This window comes from Pogoniulus pusillus, chromosome W, assembly GCF_015220805.1.
Source record: "Pogoniulus pusillus isolate bPogPus1 chromosome W, bPogPus1.pri, whole genome shotgun sequence".
Lineage (NCBI taxonomy): Eukaryota > Metazoa > Chordata > Aves > Piciformes > Lybiidae > Pogoniulus > Pogoniulus pusillus.
The window spans coordinates 11,272,566-11,278,399 of NC_087308.1; the positions used below are offsets into that span (position 1 = coordinate 11,272,566).

General features: G+C 50.8%; 1 non-coding gene across 1 annotated transcript; it reads left to right on the forward strand.

Annotated features, from left to right (window-relative positions):
* Positions 1-1,318: 1,318 nt before the first annotated feature.
* LOC135192891 (5.8S ribosomal RNA) lies at positions 1,319-1,471 on the forward strand. The gene has a single exon (XR_010309066.1). It is a non-coding gene; the product is annotated as a 5.8S ribosomal RNA (ribosomal RNA).
* Positions 1,472-5,834: the final 4,363 nt, after the last annotated feature.

Below are 5,834 nucleotides of genomic sequence, written 5' to 3' on the forward strand. Positions count from 1 at the left end.
TCTGCAGGTGCAGAGGCAGGATTCCGTGCAGTCTGAGTAGGGGTCCAACGCTTGCTCCTCAGGCCGATCGAACGCAGACAAGTGGGTCTGCTCCCGGCAACCCACGGCAATGTGCACACCAGGCAATCATACAAAGGCAGGCATAAAGCTGCAAGGAAATACGCAGGCAGGCAGGCAAGCATGTGGTGGAGCCGCAAGTAATGTGGGGAAGGCCCTGCACATGAGCCTGTGCACCCCTATTTATCAAATGTGGGCTGAGAGTTAACGGTCTCATTGGCCACTCGAATGACCAATCAGGTTGGCAGTCATCCGAACCCTACCACACTAGATGAAACCCACAGGCTTGGACTCCAAATACGGGAATCACGTGGGCCCAGTACCAGGCAGGCCCGAGCTGGGCGTGTGGGGACTTACACAATCAGGCGTCCCTTTGTTCTCGTTTACCCCTGGTGCAGGCGGAGAGACATGCCCGGGCAGAGCAGGCATAAATAAACCTGCTTTTGGGCCTACAGGCCCTCCACAACACCTCTACGACAGAAACCTAGACACCCCCAGATGACCACGGCTGGCCAGTGGGCTGCCTCTCAATGTCTCGGAACAAGGGCAACACGCGTTGCCCAGACACAGTGGGGCAAGGTACTTTCCCTTTTGTTGGTGAGCAATGCCAGATGCCACTCACTGTCTGGGCCCGCACAGGTTCCGTCTCACAGCTGGGCAAGACCCCCTTCATCCTTGCTACTCATGGGGTGCATGTGGGTTGCCGCCCCCAGCCGCTGCGCTCCTGCCCGTTCCCGCGGGCCTGTTCCGTCTATCCAGTGGTGAAGCCATGGCGGATGTCAGCCTGCTCCCTGCTCAGCTGGGCTGGGCGGGTGGCTTCATGAGCAGCCGTTTGGTAGCGGTGCTTTGGGAGTGCCTAGGGTGCAGGTCCTCTATATATGGATTGGAGGGTCCGGCTGGTGCCACCGGCCCATGGAACGCAGCTGCACCTGGCGGTGAGATGCATGAATTATGCCAGGGTTTACAATGAGGCAGCGCAAAACAGTGACCCTTGGCAACTTGTGGCAAAGGAGAGAGAGCACGTCTACCTCGCTCAGAGAGAACACGTCTACCTTCATGGGGTGGGGGGGATGGAGAGGGTAGACCATCATTCAATGGCTGCCGGTCCACATACGGTGGCTGAGGGGCCAGTGGGGAAGGCAGCCGAAGCAGCGGAGAAAGGGGCCTGCCAGCGGGACTGGGGGGGGCGTCGGCATCGGCATCGCTGCGGGCCCTCCCGCTCCTTTTCCTCCCAGCAGCCCCCCCCCGACACGGGCCTAACAACTCTTATCAGTGGATCACTCGGCTCGTGCGTCAATGAAGAAAGCAGCTAGCTGCAAGAATTAATGTGAATTGCAGGACACATTGATCATCGACACTTCGAATGCACTTGTGGCCCCGGGTTCCTCCCAGGGCTACGCATGTCTGAGTGTCGCTTGATGATCAATCGCCGCCTCGGTGCCCGCCGAGCAGCACAGCTGGGGTTGCCTCGCAGGCCCGGTGGGCGGGGCGACGTCCGCCACTTCGCCGAGGGCCTTCGTCCCCCTAAGTGCAGACTCAGGGAGCACTCCGCAGCTCCCCGCTCCCGAGCGCCCGCTCTCGCAGAGTTCGTCCTGCCCGGGGCATCGGCCTAGCCAAGCCAAAGAGGGATTTTCCTGCCCCATGGGCCAGGAGTTTGAAGGGAACGCCTGGTGGAGTGTCTTTTTGGGGCAGCAAAAGAGGCAGAGAGAGAGAGATGGCGAGATAGAAAGGAGAAAGGCCCCGGTGGGGGGGGGAAGGAGGTGCGGGCCTCGCTTTCCCCCCCCTCCAGCACTCCCACGCGGGCGGCTGTCTGTGGGTGGGTACCGCAGCGGTACCCTGCTGTGCTGTCCCGTGAGGGGGCCCCCAGGCCGCTGCCCCGCCTCAGCCGGCGCCTAGCAGCCAGCTTAGAACTGGTGCGGACCAGGGGAAGGCCCGCGGCGGGTGTTGACGTGATGTGATTTCTGCCCAGTGCTCTGAATGTCAAAGTGAAGAAATTCAATGAAGCGCGGGTAAACGGCGGGAGTAACTATGACTCTCTTCAAGAGCATAGTTGCCAACTGGGCTTTGCTGCAGAGGTCACGCCTCCCTGTGGCCCCGCTGGATACCCTTCTTAATTGAAGGGGAACTAAGTTGGCTTCTGCCCCAGTCACTGGGAGCTTAGACGCTCCCGCTTTCAGTCACCTCGCCAGTGGCTGATCGTATTTCGGCGAAAAACCCTTTAGCGGCAATCGAATTGTCGCACTCCGCGACAATTTTATTGTTATTTCTGATAACAATTTATAATTGCCCTCATACCACTTTCCCCGAGCGCCTACTGGAAACCCTACAAAACTAATATTAACTGTATTTGTAAGTTCTCTAACTTCCTCTATTAAATGTTGGTATTTCCTAACTTTTTCTTCTGCAACATCCTTTAAAGCATTTAGCTGCCCCTCAAATCTAACTGTGATATCAATTACAAAAGCCCTATTTTCTTTAATTATTATTATATCCGGTTTAAATAAATTTTCCCCTTTATCTCTAATTAAAGGTTCATCAAATGTTATCAAATCTTGCTTTTTAGCCTCTTCTATAAGTAGTCTACATAAGATATTATGACGTTTAATCCTGGCATCTTGAACTGCGGGACAATAACCTATTATATGTGCAATAGATTAATTTTCAGCCGAACAATGACGGCATTTTGTATTTAGGTCCATTCTTCTGCCCCTTGCTAAAAATTCTCTAGATGAGTAAACATTAGCCCTCAATTGTAAAGCTGTTACCAGTTTTCTATGTGGGAACCTTTTGTAATTTACAATCCAATCATTACTAATACGATCTTTTTCAGGGTGCCGAGAGAGCTGGCAGCTGAGCTGGCCAAGCCACTCTCCATCATTTTCCAGCAGTCCTGGCTCACTGGAGAGGTCCCAGGAGACTGGAAAATGGCCAACGTGGTCCCCATCCACAAAAAGGGTCGGATGGAGGAACCTGGGAACTACAGACCCGTCAGCCTGACCTCAGTGCCAGGGAAACTGATGGAGCAGGTTCTCTTGGGGCCAATAACTGTGCACCTGAGGGATGGCAAAGGTCTCAGGTGCAGCCAGCATGGGTTTAGGAAGGGCAGATCCTGCCTTTCTAACCTGATCTCCTTCTATGATCAGGTGACCCGCTTGGTGGATGTGGGGAGGCCTGTGGATGTGGTCTATCTGGACTTCAGCAAGGCCTTCGACACTGTCCCCCACAGCAAACTGCTGGCTAAGCTGTCAGCCCATGGCTTGGATGGTAACACTCTGTGCTGGGTTAGAAACTGGCTGGAGGGCCGGACCCAGAGAGTGGTGGTGAATGGTGCCACATCCAGCTGGCGGCCAGTCACTAGTGGTGTCCCTCAGGGATCAGTGCTGGGCCCCATCCTCTTTAACATCTTCACAGATGATCTGGATGAGGGCATCGAGTCAGTCATCAGCAAGTTTGCAGATGACACTAAGCTGGGGGCAGATGTGACTGAGTTGGAGGGCAGAAGGGCTCTGCAGCGGGACCTTGACCGCCTGGACAGATGGGCAGAGGCCAGTGGGATGGGGTTCAATAGCTCCAAGTGCAGGGTGCTGCACTTTGGCCACAACAACCCCATGCAGAGATACAGGCTGGGGTTGGAGTGGCTGGAGAGCAGCCAGACAGAGAGGGATCTGGGGGTACTGATTGATACCCGCCTGAACATGAGCCAGCAGTGTGCCCAGGTGGCCAAGAGAGCCAGTGGCATCCTGGCCTGCATCAGGAATGGTGTGGTCAGCAGGAGCAGGGAGGTCATTCTGCCCCTGTATTCTGCACTGGTCAGACCACACCTCGAGTACTGCGTTCAGTTCTGGGCCCCCCAGTTTAGGAAGGACACTGAGATGCTTGAGCGTGTCCAGAGAAGGGCAACGAGGCTGGTGAGAGGCCTCGAGCACAAGCCCTACGAGGTGAGGCTGAGGGAGCTGGGGTTGTTTAGCCTGGAGAAGAGGAGGCTCAGGGGTGACCTTATTACTGTCTACAACTACCTGAGGGGTGGTTGTGGCCAGGAGGAGGTTGCTCTCTTCTCTCAGGTGGCCAGCTCCAGAACAAGAGGACACAGCCTCAGGCTGCGCCAGGGGAAATTTCGGCTCGAGGTGAGGAGAAAATTCTTCACTGAGAGTCATTGGGCACTGGAATGGGCTGCCTGGGGAGGTGGTGGAGTCGTCATCTCTGGGGCAGTTCAAGGCAAGGTTGGATGTGGCACTTGGTGCCATGGTCTAGCCTTGGGCACTGTGGTAAAGGGTTGGACTTGATGATCTGTGAGGTCTCTTCCAACCTTGGTGATACTGTGATACTGTGATACTGTGAAAATTTGAAACTCCCAAACCCTGAGAAATCAATTTAGTCCAATTTTTAAATTCTTTCTTTCTAAAATCACATGGTTTTGGATAGATTTTATTTACAGTAGGTATTTCCCATTCTGATAATTGTTCTAAACCCCCAATTTCTATTATTTTCATTACTGTATTGGGATTGTAAATGACAGGTATTTTATTTTTGTCACCACCCGCCGCTACCCATAATTTTTCATATTCTTTATCAATTTGTTCATTTTTAACAATTATTCTCGTAACTTCATCTGTTGATTGTGCCAGTCTATGTAATCGTCTGGCTTGAATACTAGGTATCAGCCCAGCCAATCGCGTGATACCTAGGCCCCCGTCTCTAGTACTGGAATACAAGTTGCCATCACAAGTACAAGCTGGTAGATGTAACCATTCTTTAACCCTACATCTAATTTCCAAGTCTAGCTTTTCTAATTGTTTGGCGTTTGCATTTGATTGATCAGCCAAGTAGATCAACCTGGGTATTGTATACACTTTTAATATATCTAATTTCTGAAATGGTTTTAACGGAGCTTTCCCAATTTTGGTCAGTTATAGATTTAATTTATTTAATAAATCTGGTTTGGCAACCCCCACCCATGGGTCGAATTTTAATCCAAGATACTTTTCTGATTGACCAGGAATTATCATATTTAAGGGGGTGCCACAAACAAGCCATGGTGGACAATCATTGATGGTATAAGCATCTTTTGAAGGTTGAATAAAGAAGCCATGGCATTTTTCACCTTGAGTCTTGAGGCCAGACAGTTCACAAAATGCCTCTAAAATTTCAATATTATTTTTCATTCCCTCCCATGAGCTACTTAGCAAAACCAAATCATCAGCAAAGGCCATCGTTGTAATTTTTACTGTACCATATTGGTACTCATTTCCCAATTCTTCTAATTTACATAACAGTGGATCAATACACAAATTAAATAACAGCGGTGACATGGGGTCGCCTTGCTTTACACCAGTTTTTATCCCAATTTCCTCAGTTTGGCCCAATTTAGTTTTGATATGAGTATGGATATTGTCATAAAAGTCTTTGATTAAACCGATAATATGCTCATCCACGCCCTTTTGTTGCAACACAGTTAGGATATGAACATGGTTAACGGAGTCGAAGGCTTTGGCCGGATCTTTCTTGCCTTCAATAATTTGATTGAATTCTGTTTGTAGGGCTGACTCTGTTCCAGCTGTAACCCATTCACTAATAGTTCGTCTATAATGGGCAAGAACTTCTCCACCACCTTCAGACAATAGATCAATCTTTTTACCCAGTTTCAATTTACTTTTTCACCCAGGTGTCACTTTAATTTCAGGCGGCTGTAGCGTTCTTTCCAACAGCCTTCTTTTATCACTGATTTGTTTAGCTGTTTTAGATGGCAAATGTTCGGCAATTAATTTGCTAATATTCTT